A 16,606-nucleotide genomic window follows, 5' to 3' on the forward strand; every position below is an offset into this window, starting at 1 on the left:
ACAAATAAGAGAAGAAAACTATTAAAAACTGAATTATTATCCTTAGAAATACGTGAGTATATATTATAGCCATAAATAAGAACAAGATGCTATTTTTTTAAAAAGAAAATAAAAATTTTCCTATTACTGGCAAAGTTCTGACAATATAAAATAATCCTCAAAAATTATGAAGTTAACATTCTTCTTTTGTCATCATTATTTAGAAATTCAGAAAGTTCTGATTCTCTGTGCTCATAGTTCCGTTATTTTGAAATAAGCATGAATGAAGCTTTAAATTTGTACTGGCCAATTTCTTATGCACTTACATGCAAAATCAGGTTATATACAGAGATGTGATTCACTGTTGTATTTTCTTTAGTTTTATGTTTTTTGACTATAAGAAACTTTAATAAATATAATAAAATAACCCATGGAAATGGGAAAATAAAATTTCGTTAATCATATATAACAACCATAAGACAATCTTAGGTCTCATGTTATAACTTTTATAGTAAATAATATTAATATATATTCTCTATCAAATAATTTAAAAATGTAACAGTAAGCTTCCTTATGAAAATTTTGGCTAATACAGAGGGGAGAAGTTAAGATGGCAGAGCAGTATGGAGACCCTGAGCTTGCCTTGTCCCTGAAATTCAGCTAGGTCAACATCAAACCATTTTGAACACCTTGGAAATTGACCTAAGGATTAACACAACAATCTGCATAACTTGAGCTACAGAACTCAGCGGATACACACTGCAGAGAGGTGAACTAGGGAAGAGAAAAGCCATGGAGGGTAGGAAACTGTTTTTGCAGAGAGAAGACAGAGAAAGGGGAGTGTGCAGCACATGAGAAGAGTGCAGGAAAAACACTCCCCTGCAAGTAGCTGGAGAGAAAGAGAGAGAAAGAGTGAAAACACTTGCAGGGGACTGAACAAGAAATCTGTTCCCCAAAACCACTGACAGGAAGAAAGGAGAGGGTTTCAATACCATCAGGATTATATAAACAGTGGAGCCCAGAGTCTAAAGTTCCGAAACTCAGTGCCTGGTGCTCTGGTGAAGAAATAAGGATGTAGATTCCCAGGAGCAGGCAGAGGGATCTAAGGGGTCCATGTGCCACCCCAGGAGAAGCGATTCCCCTGCTTGGAGTGCATTTGGTAGAGGCCACAAGGCCTGCCAACAGGCAAAGGTCCCAGCAGACCCCAGAGGGCAGCCATGTTCGCTGGTACTGGGACAAAGACACCACAGTGTGGTGAAACCCAGTAACAGCTGTGTTGTGATTTGACATAATCTCTGACCCTCTTCTGCTATGCGATCGCATGAACATTTTCAGGGGCAATCCCGCACCCAGCCATTGCTCAGCAAGAACCTCCCACAGGGAGTCAGCACGGGTCCAAGCCGGAGGGGTCTCTGAAGTGTGAGGATTTGAAACACAACCCCATCTGATATAAAATTCTGGAGGGAGGTGCTGCCTGGCAGGCAGACAGCTTGGGACACGCAGAGGGTAGAGGCTGAAGGTGGACAGAGGCCTGAGACAAAGGAGGGGTGCTTGATTGTGAACTGGTCAAAGTGCAACATTCCTGTGCCAGAGACTAGGGAACTGGGTGAAGCCATTTCCACTCTCTGCACACATTTGCGCACAACAATGACAACCACAGTAAGCTAAGCAGTGAAACCTAGTGGAGAATAGAGCTGTTACACCAAGCCCCGCCCAACTGCGCCCTCCAAGCACATCCACTAGAAGACCAGCAGAAGTCACATCACATACTTAGTGAACAGATGGACTATACAGGGCTTCAAAGTTTCAGTTCTAGGGGAAACTGGATGCAACTTCATTAGGTTTCATTCTGTTTGCTGTTTTGCATTCGTTTTTTTTGCTTCTGTTTTTGATTAAATTGTTTTTTTTCATTCTTTCGTTTCATTCTCTTTAGTGGACACAAAGAGAAAAATTTATTTTTATTTTTTCTACTTTACATTTACTTTTTTTTAATTTTTATTCTATTTCATTTTCTTTATATCACTTTATTCTATTTTATCTATTTTTAAAAAATTTTTAAATGTCTTATTTTTCTTTTCTTTCCCTTTTTTCTCTATCAAGATTCCTTCAACAAGCAGACTAAAAACACACCTAGGATATAGCTTCCTTTATTTGATCTTTGATTTTTCATTTTTTCATTTTTATTTTTCACTTTATTTTTTTCTTCTTCCAAAATGACAAAACAAAGGAATTTACCCCAAAAGAAAGAGGAGGAAGAAATGACAGCCAGGGGCTTAATCAACACAGATATAAGCAAGATGTCTGAGCTAGAATTTATAAGCACAATAATAAGGATATTAGCTGGGGTTGACAAATGCATAAAATCCCTTCCTGCAGAGATTTAAAGAAATAAAATCTAGTCAGGATGAAATTACAAGTGCTATAACCGAGATGCAATCTCAAATGTATTCCACGATGGCAAGGATGGATGAGGCAGAGCAGCAAATCAATGATTTAGAAGATAAAGAGAATAATGAAGCAGAAAAGAGGAGGTAAACAGAGCAAAAGATCACGATACAAGACTTGGAGAATTCTGTGACTTATTAAAAAGGGATAACATTCGAATCATAGGAGTCTCAGAAGACGAAAAGAGAGAAAAAGAGGCAGAAGGTGTATGTGAGTGAATTTAAGCAGAAAACTTTCCTACTCTAGAGAAGAACGTAGACATCAAAATCCAAAAAACCAGGAAACTCCCATTAGATTCAACAAAAACCGACCATCACCAAGGCATATCGTAGTCAAATTCACAAAATACACAGATGAGAAAAGAATCATGAAAGCAGCAAGGCAAAAATGTTCTTAACCTATAAGGGAAGACAAATCACATTCGCAGCAGACCTATCCACAGAAACTTGGCAGGCCAGAAAGGAGTAGCAGAATATATTCAAAGTGCTGAACCGGAAAAATGTGCAGCCAAGAATTCTTTATCCAGTAAGGCTGTCATTCAAAAATAGAAGGAGAGATAAAGAGTTTCCCAAACAAAAACTAGAGGAGTTCATGACCACTAAACCAGCCCTGCAAGAAATGTTAAGGGGAACCCTTTGATTGGAGAGAAGACAAAAGAAAACAAAAAAGACCAAAAGCAACAAAGACTAGAAACAACCACAGAACATCACCAGAAACACCCTCTACAAGCAACACAATGGCACTAAACTCATATCTTTCAATACTCACTCTAAATGTCAATGGACTAAACATTTCACTCAAAAGACAGGGTATCAGAATGGATAAGAAAATGAGACCCGTCTATATGCTGCTTACAGGAGACTCATTTAGACCTAAAGACACCTGCAGATTGAAAGTAAGAGGATGGAGAACCATCTATCATGCAAATAGTCATCAAGAAGAAAGCTGGAGTAATTATACTTACATCAGACAAACTAGATTTTAAAATAAAGACTGTAACAAGAGATGAAGAAGGGCATTATATGGTAATTAAGGGGTCTATCCAGCAAGAAGATCTAACAATTATAAATATTTATGACCCCAATGTGGTAGAACCCAAATATATTAATCAATTAATCACAAACATAAAGAAACTCACTGATAATAATACCATAATAGAAGGGGACTTCAACATCCCAGTTAGAGCAAAGACAGATCATGTAGGCAGAAAATCAACAAGGAAACAATGGCTCTGAAAGACACACTGGACTGGATGGACTTAATAGATATATTTAGAATTTTCATCCTAAAGCAGGAGAATACACATTCTTCTCAAGTGCACATGGAATATTCTCCACGATGGATCACATACTGAGTCACAAATCAGCCCTCAACAAGTACAAAAAGATCAAGATCATACTTTGCATGCTATCAGACCACAACACTATGAAATTCAAAATCAACCACAAGAAAATATTTAGAAAGACCACGAATATTTGGAGATTAAAGAACATTGTACTAAAGAATGAATAGGTTAACCAAGAAATTAAAGAGAAGATTAAAAAGTACATGGAAGAGTTGCGGCAAGATGGCGGCTTAGGAGGACGCTGGGCTCACCGCACGTCCTGCTGATCACTTAGATTCCATCTACACCTGCCTAAATAACCCAGAAAACCGCCAGAGGATTAGCAGAACAGAGTCGCCGGAGCCAAACGCAGACGAGAGGCCCACGGAAGAGGGTAGGAAGGGCGGCGAGGCGGTGCGCGCTCCACGGACTGGCGGGAGGGAGCCGGGGCGGAGGGGCGGCTCGCCGGCCAAGCAGAGCCCCCGAGTCGGGCTTGCAAAAGTGGAGGGGCCGGGCGGACTGTGTTCCGACAGCAAGCGCGACTTAGCGTCTGGGAGGTCAGAAATTAACAGCTCTGCTCGGAAAGCGGGAAGGCTGGAGGACAAAGGGAGGGAGAGCTGCTGAGCCCCCTGACAACAGAGCTCAGTTTGGTGGGGAACAAAGGCGCTCGCCAGCGCCATTTCCCCCGCCCATCCCCCAGCCGAAATCCCAAAGGGAACCGGTTCCTGCCAGGGAACTTGCTCGCTCCGCGCAAACACCCAACTCTGCGCTTCTGCGGAGCCAAACCTCCGGCAGCGGATCTGACTCCCTCCCGCTGCCACAGGGCCCCTCCTGAAGTGGATCACCTAAGGAGAAGCGATCTAAGCCTGCCCCTCCTGCCCCCGAGCACCTTGCCTACCCACCCCAGCTAATACGCCAGATCCCCAGCATCACAAGCCTGGCAGGGTGCAAGTAGCCCAGACGAGCCACACCACCCCACAGTGAATCCCGCCCCTAGGAGAGGGGAAGAGAAGGCACACACCAGTCTGACTGTGGCCCCAGCGGTGGGCTGGGGGCAGACATCAGGTCTGACTGCGGCCCCGCCCACCAACTCCAGGTATACACCACAGCACAGGGGAAGTGCCCTGCAGGTCCTCACCACGCCAGGGACTATCCAAAATGACCAAGCGGAAGAACTCCCCTCAGAAGAATCTCCAGGAAATAACAACAGCTAATGAGCTGATCAAAAAGGATTTAAATAATATAACAGAAAGTGAATTTAGAATAATAGTCATAAAATTAATCGCTGGGCTTGAAAACAGTATACAGGACAGCAGAGAATCTCTTGCTACAGAGATCAAGGGACTAAGGAACAGTCACGAGGAGCTGAAAAACGCTTTAAACGAAATGCATAACAAAATGGAAACCACCACAGCTCGGCTTGAAGAGGCAGAGGAGAGAATAGGTGAACTAGAAGATAAAGTTATGGAAAAAGAGGAAGCTGAGAAAAAGAGAGATAAAAAAATCCAGGAGTATGAGGGGAAAATTAGAGAATTAAGTGATACACTAAAAAGAAATAATATACGCATAATTGGTATCCCAGAGGAGGAAGAGAGAGGGAAAGGTGCTGAAGGGGTACTTGAAGAAATCATAGCTGAGAACTTCCCTGAACTGGGGAAGGAAAAAGGCATTGAAATCCAAGAGGCACAGAGAACTCCCTTCAGACGTAACTTGAATCGATCTTCTGCACGACATATCACAGTGAAACTGGCAAAATACAAGGATAAAGAGAAAATTCTGAAAGCAGCTAGGGATAAACGTGCCCTAACATATAAAGGGAGACCTATAAGACTTGTGACTGATCTCTCTTTTGAAACTTGGCAGGCCAGAAAGAATTGGCAAGAGATTTTCAGGGTGCTAAACAGAAAAAATATGCAGCCAAGAATCCTTTATCCAGCAAGTCTGTCATTTAGAATAGAAGGAGAGATAAAGGTCTTCCCAAACAAACAAAAACTGAAGGAATTTGTCACCACTAAACCAGCCCTACAAGAGATCCTAAGGGGGACCCTGTGAGACAAAGTCCCAGAGACATCACTACAAGCATAAAACATACAGACATCACAATGACTCTAAACCCGTATCTTTCTATAATCACACTGAATGTAAATGGATTAAATGCGCCAACCAAAAGACATAGGGTATCAGAATGGATAAAAAAACAAGACCCATCTATTTGCTGTCTACAAGAGACTCATTTTAGACCTGAGGACACCTTTAGATTGAGAGTGAGGGGATGGAGAACTATTTATCATGCGACTGGAAGCCAAAAGAAAGCTGGAGTAGCCATACTTATATCAGACAAACTAGACTTTAAATTAAAGGCTGTAACAAGAGATGAAGAAGGACATTATATAATAGTTACAGGGTCTATCCATCAGGAAGAGCTAACAATTATCAATGTCTATGCACCGAATACCGGAGCCCCCAAATATATAAAACAATTACTCATAAACATAAGCAACTTTATTGATAAGAATGTGGTAATTGCAGGGGACTTTAATACACCACTTACAGAAATGGATAGATCAACTAGACACACGGTCAATAAAGAAACAAGGGCCCTGAATGAGACATTGGATGAGATGGACTTGACAGATATATTTAGAACTCTGCATCCCAAAGCAACAGAATATACTTTCTTCTCGAGTGCACATGGAACATTCTCCAAGATAGATCATATACTGGGTCACAAAACAGCCCTTCATAAGTTTACAAGAATTGAAATTATACCATGCTTACTTTCAGACCACAATGCCATGAAGCTTGAAATCAACCACAGGAAAAAGTCTGGAAAACCTCCAAAAGCATGGAGGTTAAAGAACACCCTACTAACGAATGAGTGGGTCAACCAGGCAATTAGAGAAGAAATTAAAAAATATATGGAAACAAACGAAAATGAAAATACAACAATCCAAACGCTTTGGGACGCAGCAAAGGCAGTCCTGAGAGGAAAATACATTGCAATTCAGGCCTATCTCAAGAAACAAGAAAAATCCCAAATACAAAATCTAACAGCACACCTAAAGGAACTAGAAGCAGAACAGCAAAGGCAGCCTAAGCCCAGCAGAAGAAGAGAAATAATAAAGATCAGGGCAGAAATAAACAATATAGAAACTAAAAAAACTGTAGAGCAGATCAACGAAACCAAGAGTTGGTTTTTTGAAAAAATAAACAAAATTGACAAACCTCTAGCCAGGCTTCTCAAAAAGAAAAGGGAGATGACCCAAATAGATAAAATCATGAATGAAAATGGAACTATTACAACCAATCCCTCAGAGATACAAACAATTATCAGGGAATACTATGAAAACTTATATGCCAACAAATTGGACAACCTGGAAGAAATGGACGAATTCCTGAACACCCACACGCTTCCAAAACTCAATCAGGAGGAAATAGAAAGCTTGAACAGACCCATAACCAGCGAAGAAATTGAATCGGTTATCAAAAATCTCCCAACAAATAAGAGTCCAGGACCAGATGGCTTCCCAGGGGAGTTCTACCAGACGTTTAAAGCAGAGATAATACCTATCCTTCTCAAGCTATTCCAAGAAATAGAAAGGGAAGGAAAACTTCCAGACTCATTCTATGAAGCCAGTATTACTTTGATTCCTAAACCAGACAGAGACCCAGTAAAAAAAGAGAACTACAGGCCAATATCCCTGATGAATATGGATGCAAAAATTCTCAATAAGATACTAGCAAATCGAATTCAACGGCATATAAAAAGAATTATTCACCATGATCAAGTGGGATTCATTCCTGGGATGCAGGGCTGGTTCAACATTCGCAAATCAATCAACGTGATACATCACATTAACAAAAAAAGAGAGAAGAACCATATGATCCTGTCAATCGATGCAGAAAAGGCCTTCGACAAAATCCAGCACCCTTTCTTAATAAAAACCCTTGAGAAAGTCGGGATAGAAGGAACATACTTAAAGATCATAAAAGCCATTTATGAAAAGCCCACAGCTAACATCATCCTCAACGGGGAAAAACTGAAAGCTTTTTCCCTGAGATCAGGAACACGACAAGGATGCCCACTCTCACCGCTGCTGTTTAACATAGTGCTGGAAGTTCTAGCATCAGCAATCAGACAACAAAAGGAAATCAAAGGCATCAAAATTGGCAAAGATGAAGTCAAGCTTTCGCTTTTTGCAGATGACATGATATTATACATGGAAAATCCGATAGACTCCACCAAAAGTCTGCTAGAACTGATACAGGAATTCAGCAAAGTTGCAGGCTACAAAATCAATGTACAGAAATCAGTTGCATTCTTATACACTAACAATGAAGCAACAGAAAGACAAATAAAGAAACTGATCCCATTCACAATTGCACCAAGAAGCATAAAATACCTAGGAATAAATCTAACCAAAGATGTAAAGGATCTGTATGCTGAAAACTATAGAAAGCTTCTGAAGGAAATTGAAGAAGATTTAAAGAAATGGAAAGACATTCCCTGCTCATGGATTGGAAAAATAAATATTGTCAAAATGTCAATACTACCCAAAGCTATCTACACATTCAATGCAATCCCAATCAAAATTGCACCAGCATTCTTCTCGAAACTAGAACAAGCAATCCTAAAATTCATATGGAACCACAAAAGGCCCCGAATAGCCAAAGGAATTTTGAAGAAGAAGACCAAAGCAGGAGGCATCACAATCCCAGACTTTAGCCTCTACTACAAAGCTGTCATCATCAAGACAGCATGGTATTGGCACCAAAACAGACACATAGACCAATGGAATAGAATAGAAACCCCAGAACTAGACCCACAAACGTATGGCCAACTCATCTTTGACAAAGCAGGAAAGAACATCCAATGGAAAAAAGACAGCCTCTTTAACAAATGGTGCTGGGAGAACTGGACAGCAACATGCAGAAGGTTGAAACTAGACCACTTTCTCACACCATTCACAAAAATAAACTCAAAATGGATAAAGGACCTAAATGTGAGACAGGAAACCATCAAAACCTTAGAGGAGAAAGCAGGAAAAGACCTCTCTGACCTCAGCCGTAGCAATCTCTTACTCGACACATCCCCAAAGGCAAGGGAATTAAAAGCAAAAGTGAATTACTGGGACCTTATGAAGATAAAAAGCTTCTGCACAGCAAAGGAAACAACCAACAAAACTAAAAGGCAACCAACGGAATGGGAAAAGATATTCGCAAATGACATATCGGACAAAGGGCTAGTATCCAAAATCTATAAAGAGCTCACCAAACTCCACACCCGAAAAACAAATAACCCAGTGAAGAAATGGGCAGAAAACATGAATAGACACTTCTCTAAAGAAGACATCCGGATGGCCAACAGACACATGAAAAGATGTTCAGCGTCGCTCCTTATCAGGGAAATACAAATCAAAACCACACTCAGGTATCACCTCACGCCAGTCAGAGTGGCCAAAATGAACAAATCAGGAGACTATAGATGCTGGAGAGGATGTGGAGAAACGGGAACCCTCTTGCACTGTTGGTGGGAATGCAAATTGGTGCAGCCGCTCTGGAAAGCAGTGTGGAGCTTCCTCAGAAAATTAAAAATAGACCTACCCTATGACCCAGCAATAGCACTGCTAGGAATTTATCCAAGGGATACAGGAGTACTGATGCATAGGGCCACTTGTACCCCAATGTTTATAGCAGCACTCTCAACAATAGCCAAATTATGGAAAGAGCCTAAATGTCCATCAACTGATGAATGGATAAAGAAATTGTGGTTTATATACACAATGGAATATTACATGGCAATGAGAAAAAATGAAATATGGCCTTTTGTAGCAACGTGGATGGAACTGGAGAGTGTGATGCTAAGTGAAATAAGCCATACAGAGAAAGACAGATACCATATGGTCTCACTCTTATGTGGATCCTGAGAAACTTAACAGGAACCCATGGGGGAGGGGAAGGAAAAAAAAAAAAAAGAGGTTAGAAAGGGAGAGAGCCAAAGCATAAGAGACTGTTAAAAACTGAGAACAAACTGAGGGTTGATGGGGGGTGGGAGGGAGGAGAGGGTGGGTGATGGGTATTGAGGAGGGCACCTTTTGGGATGAGCACTGGGTGTTGTATGGAAACCAATTTGTCAATAAATTTCAGAAAAAAAAAATAAAAAAAAATAAAAATAAAAAGTACATGGAAGCCAGTGAAAATGAAAATATGACAGCCCAAAACCTCTGGGATGCAGCAAAGGCAGTCATAAGAAGGAAGTACATAGCAATCCAGACCTTTCTGAAGAAGGAAGGTCTCAAATACATAACCTGACCTTACACCTAAAAGAGCTGGAAAAAGAACAGCAAATAAAGCCCCAAACCAGCAGATGATGGGAACTAATAAAGATTAAAGCAGAAATCAATGACAACAAAATTAAAAATAAGAAAAAAAAAACAAAAACAGAACAGATCAATGAAACCAGGAGTTGGTTCTCTGAAAGAATTAACAAAATTGATAAACCTCCTTTTGATCAAAAAGCAAAGGGGGGCGCCTGGGTGGCGCAGTCGGTTAAGCGTCCGACTTCAGCCAGGTCACGATCTCACGGTCTGTGAGTTCGAGCCCCGCGTCAGGCTCTGGGCTGATGGCTCGGAGCCCGGAGCCTGTTTCCGATGCTGTGTCTCCCTCTCTCTCTGCCCCTCCCCCGTTCATGCTCTGTCTCTCTCTGTCCCAAAAATAAATAAAAAACGTTGAAAGAAAAAAAAAAAAAAGAAAAGAAAAGGGAGGGGCACCTGGATGGCTCAATAAGTTAAGCATCCGACTTCAGCTCAGATCATGATCTCACAGTCCATGAGTTCAAGCCCCACGTCAGGCTCTGTGCTGACAGCTCAGAGCCTTGAGACTGATTTGGATTCTGTGTCTCCCTCTCTCTCTCTGCACCTCTCTGCTTGTGCTTTCTCTCCCTCCATCCTTCCCTCCCTCTCTCTCCCTCTCTCTCAAAAATAAACACTAAAAAAAAATTTTTTTTAAGAAAATGGAAAAGAACCCAAATAAATAAAATCATGAGTGAAAGAGGAGAGATCACAACCAACACTGCAAAATTATAAACAATATTAAGAGAATAGTATGAGCAATTATAGGCCAACAAACTGGGCAATCTGGAAGAAATGGAAAATTCCTAGAAACACATAAACTACCAAAATTGAAACAAAAAGAAATAGAAAATTTGAACAGACCCATAACCAGTAAAAAATTGAATCAGTGATCAAAAATGTACCAACAAACAAGAATCCAGGGCTGGATGGCTTTCCAGGAGAATTCTACTAAACATGTAAAGAAGAGTTAATACCTTGCTGTTCCAAGAAATAGCAATTGAAGGAAAAATTCAAAACTTGTTCTATGAGGCCACCATTACCTTGATTCTAAAACCAGACAAGATCCCACTAAAAAGGAAAAGTACAGACTAATTTCCCTGATGAACATGTATGCAAAAATTCTCAACAAGATACTAGGAAACTGGATCCAACAATACATTAACAGAATCATTCACCACGATCAAGTGGAATTTATTCCTGGGATACAGAGCTGGTTCAATATCTCCAAATTAATCAATGTGATACATCGCATTGATAAAAGAAAGGATAAGAACCACATGATCCTCTCAATAGACGTAGAATACAGCATCCTTTCTTGATAAAAAAAAAAAAACTTTTATACAAAAAAAATAGGTATAGAAAGATCACACGTCAAGAATATAAAGGCCATATACAAAACCCACCACTGATATCATCCTCAATGGGGAAAAACTGAGAGCTTTTCCCCTAAGGTCAGGAACATGACAAGGATGTCCACTCTCACCACTGTCATTCAACACAGCATTGGAAATCCCAGCCTCAGCAGACAACACAAAGAAATAAAATGCATCCAAATCAACAAGGAGGAAGTCAAACATTCACTCTTTACAAAGGACATGATACTCTATATGAAAAACCCAAAAGACTCCACCAAAAACTGCGAGGACTGATCCATGAGTTCAGCAAAGTCACAGGATATAAAATCAATGTACAGAAATTGGTTGCATTTCTATATACCAATAATGAAACAGCAAAAAGAGAAATCAAGGACTCAATCCCATTTACAATTGCACCAAAACCATAAGATATCCAGGAAGAAACCTAACCAAAGATGTGAAAAGTCTATACACCGAAAACTATAGAAAGCTTATGAAATAAATTGAAGAAGACACAAAAAAAACATTCCATGCTCATGGATTGGAAAAGCAAATATTGTTAAAATGTCAATACTACCCAAAGCAAGCTACACATTCAATGCAATCCCTATCAAAATAACACCAACATTCTTCACAGAGCTAGAACAAACAATTCTAAAATTAGTATGGAACCAGAAAAGACCCAGAATAGCCAAAGCAATCCTGAAAAAGATAACCAAAGCTGGAGGCATCACAATTCCGAACTTCAAGCTATATTACAAAGCTGTAATCATCAAGACAGTATGGTACTGGCACATAAACAGACACACAGATCAATGGACCAGAACAGAGAACCCAAAATGGATCCACAAATGTATGGCCAACTAATCTTTGACAAAGCAGAAAGGATATCTAGTGGAAAAAAGATAGTCTCTTCCAGAAAATAGTAAGGGGAAAACTAGACAACAACATGCAGAAAAATGAACCTGGGCCACTTTCTTACACCATACACAAAAATAAACTCAAAATGGATTAAAGATCTAAATGTAAGACAGGAAGCCATCAAAATCCTAGAGAAGAAAACAGGCAACAACCTCTTTGACCTCAGCCACAGCAACTTCTTACTTCCCTCCATGCAAGGGAAACAAAAGCAAAAATGAACTATTGGGAGGGACCTCATCAAGACAAAAAGCTTCTCCACAACAAAGGAAACAATCAGCAAAACTAAAACGCAACCAACGAAAGGGGAGAACATATTTGCAAATGACATAGCAGACAAAGGGTTAATATCCAAAATCTATAAAGAACTTAATCAAACTCAATGCTCAGAAAACAAATAATCAGTGAAGAAATGGGCAAAGACATGAATAGACACTTTTCAAAGGAAAACATCCACGTAGCTAACAGACACATGAAAAAATGCTCAACATCACTCATCATCAGGGAAATACAAATCAAAACCACAATGAGATACCATCTCACACCTGTCAGAATGGCTAACATTAACAACTCAGGCAACAACCGATGTTGGCAAAGATGCAGAGAAAGAGGATCTCTTTTGCACTGCTGGTGGGAATGTAAACTGGTTCAGCCACTCTGGAAAACAGTATGGAGGTTCCTCAAAAAATTAAAATAGAACCGCTCCTATGATCCAGCAATTGCACTACCAGGTATTTATCCACAGGATACAGGAGTGCTGATTTGAAGAGGCACATGCACCTCTATGTTTATAGCAGCACTATCGACAATAGCCAAAGTATGGAAAGAGCCCAAATGTCCATCGACGGATGAATGGATAAAGAAGATGTGGTATATATACACAATCAAATATTACTCGGTGATCAAAAAGAATGAAATCCTGCCACTTGCAAAATGTGGAGGGAACTAGAGGATATTTGTCAGAGAAAGACTAATATCATATGATTTCACTCACGTGGAATTTAAGATACAAAACACATGAACATAAGGGAAGCAAAAATAATAAAAACAAAAGGAGATAAACCATAAGAGAACTCTCAAGTACAGAGGACAAACTGAGTGAGGGTTGCTGGCAGAGTGTTGGGTGGTGGGGAGAGCTAAAGGGGCATGGAGCATTAAGAGGACACTTGTTGGGATGAGCACTGGGTGTTATATGTAAGTGATGAATCATTAAATTCTATTCCTGAAATCATTATTACACTATATGTTACCTAACTGGGATTTAAATTAAAAAAATTTTTTTTTTGGCTAGAATAGAGCTAAATATAAAAAGATAAATTTGGGATGCCTCAGTGGCTCAGTTGGTTAAGTGTCTGACTTCGGCTCAGGTCATGATCTCAAAGTTCATGAGTTCGAGTCCCATGTCAGGCTCTGTGCTGACAGCTCAGAGCCTGGAGCCTGCTTCAGATTCTGTGTTTCCATCTCTCTCCGCCCCTCCCCAACAGTTCAACAGTCCCATCAGTTCATTCGCTCCTGCTCTCTCAAAAAATAAACATTTTTAAAAAATTTTAAGACAAATTTAATTTCCCTCTCTATTCAGTAATTTTTGATTCAAAGTAACTGTTCCTTAAAAATATCTAGGAAGACTGGCAAAGAAAAGCTACTGAGGGAGGACTGGTCCAAACAGATTTTTTTTTTAATTTTTTTTTAATGTTTATTTTTGAGAGAGAGACCGTGTGTGAGCAGGGGAGTTGTCAGCACAGAGCCCAATGCAGGGCCTGAACCCTCGAGCCGTGAGACGACCTGAGGCGAAGTTGGAGCTTAACCAACTGAGCCACCCAGGCACCCCTAAACAGATATTTTAATATACTATAATGCCTCTATAATTAAAACAGCATGGCCTTCATACATGAATGAACACCCCAGTGAAATAGAATATAACTACATATGGAAATTCAATTTATGATAAGCTGACATCTCAAAAAAAATGGGGTCAAGATATACTTTATAGTAAGTGATGCTGGAGCAACTTGTTTACCATATGGGAAAAGATAAAATGAGACCCACAACTCACACAATATGCAAGAATAAACTACAAATGGATCAGAGATAAAAGTGTAGAAAGTAAAATACAGATAAAATAAACTTTTAAGTAAAAAAGTATAAAAAGCAAGATAAAATGTAAAAAAATAGGTAAACATATACAGAGAGGGAAGGAGGTAAACCATAAGAGACTCTTAAAAACTGAGAATAAACTGAGGGTTGATGGGGAGTGGGAGGGAGGGGCAAGTGGGTGACGGGCATTGAGGAGGGCACCTGTTGGGATGAGCACTGGGTGTTGTATGGAAACCAACTTGACAATAAATTTTATATTTTAAAAAATATATGTAAACATAAAGTAAATTCAAAAGAATAAAACACAGATGAACTCTTATATGGCTTGAAACATCCTGCTGGGTAAGGGTGTTCTCAAAGAAGAAAAATATGTCAAAAGGAAACAGGAGCCAGCTTAAAACAGGTGTCCCACTGACAGAACAATTAAGACAAACCTAGAACAATTTAAGCATCAAAACAGAGTGATAGATTATAACTTTAATTTTTTTTTTTAACGTTTTTATTTTTGAGACAGAGAGAGACAGAGCATGAAGTGGGGAGGGGCAGAGAGAGAGGGAGACACAGAATCGGAAGCAGGGTCCGGGCTCTGAGCCATCAGCCCAGAGCCCGACACGGGGCTCAAACTCACGGACCGTGAGATTGTGACCTGAGCTGAAGTCGGACACCCAACCGACTGAGCCACCCAGGCGCCGCGATAGATTATAACTTTAAATAAGAAATTAAATTAAATTAGAAATCATGACCCCATGCAAATTTAAACAAATATAAACTTACACATATAAATACAAAGAGAAAAGAGAAACCTCTTCTTTACATTAGAATGTCAGCTAATAGGGGCATCTGGGTGGCTCAGTTGATTAAGCGCTGATTTTGGCTCAGGTTATGATCTTACAGTTTGTGAGTTCAAGCCCAGAGTCATGCTCTGTGCTGACAGCTCACAGCCTGGAGCCTGCTTTGGATTCTGGGTCTCCCTCTCTCCCTCTCTCTCTCTCTGCCCCTCATCCACTTGTGTGCACGCATTCTCTCTCTTTCAAAAATAAATAAACTTTTTAATAAAATGTCAGCTAGGGGCACCTCATTGGCTCAGTTGGTTGAGCCTCCAACTTTGGCTCAGGTCATGATCTCATGGTGCAGGAGTTCAAGCTCCACATCAGGTTGTCTGCTGTCAGCTCAGAGCCTGCTTTGGATTATATGTCCCCCCTTCTCTCTGCCCCTTCCACACTCACGTTTTCTCTCTCAAAAATCAATAAATCTTTTTTTTTTAATGTCAGTTAATAAGTATAGAAGGAACGCTGAGGTTAGCAAATCACCATTTTACAACCACCAGAGTAATAACTTACTCAGCTAAGAATTATCAACAGAAGCTGAAAGTAGTGGGTAGACTGTTTTAAGAGATATTTACATAGTTTCAAACTATCTTACCACATATCACTTATTAATTACAAATGAAAAAGTTAGTCACTTAACAGTAGAGAAACTCAGAAGATAACCAAGTGGTAAATGTTGACATCGATCGTAACAAAACAAAACCACTATCTTGTGCCTCCTATGATGCCCTGAAAAGGACACAACATAATTTCTACAGAATCCCTCCAAAAATATATAACTGAGTCTAATCATGAAAGGACATCACACAAACCCAGTATGAGGAATATTCTACAAGCCCTCAGAAAATTTCAAAGTGAGGTGCCCTTTGGCACACTCCACCCTCCTTTTTTCTATATCTCCAGACAATCTTCTGGATCCCCAGGATCTAGGCAGTGCTCACAATCATTCTACCCATTGAAGTGAAAGAACTAGTTCAAATAATAACTAAAGAAATACACTCATCTTTTATTTTCTAAAACATTATATTAAACTATATCTAGGTAACTGTGGTGAATACAGTAGAATTTTAAAGCCTCTTTATTTTCAGAAGAATTTAACAAAAGAAAAAAATCTAAATCTCCTATAACTTAAAAAAGAAAATTAATATGCCGATCATAACCCACATTCCTTCCTATGTGAAAGAGCAAAACTAACACTTTCATGAAACCATTTGTATATTAGCTAAGATAAAAAAGCAACAGAAAAGTTATTTCCTATTTAATGCATGCTAATTTGCTCAAGAGTTTGAATTGTAAACTGTTTTCGGTCCA

The 16,606-nt window shown here is 39.7% G+C and overlaps 1 protein-coding gene across 7 annotated transcripts in view; it reads right to left on the reverse strand.

Annotated features, from left to right (window-relative positions):
• Positions 1-16,606, reverse strand: part of SCAPER (S-phase cyclin A associated protein in the ER) — a 532,470-nt gene that overhangs the window by 488,116 nt on the left and 27,748 nt on the right. The window lies entirely within an intron of this gene.

The sequence above is a fragment of the Prionailurus viverrinus genome, chromosome B3 (assembly GCF_022837055.1).
Source record: "Prionailurus viverrinus isolate Anna chromosome B3, UM_Priviv_1.0, whole genome shotgun sequence".
Lineage (NCBI taxonomy): Eukaryota > Metazoa > Chordata > Mammalia > Carnivora > Felidae > Prionailurus > Prionailurus viverrinus.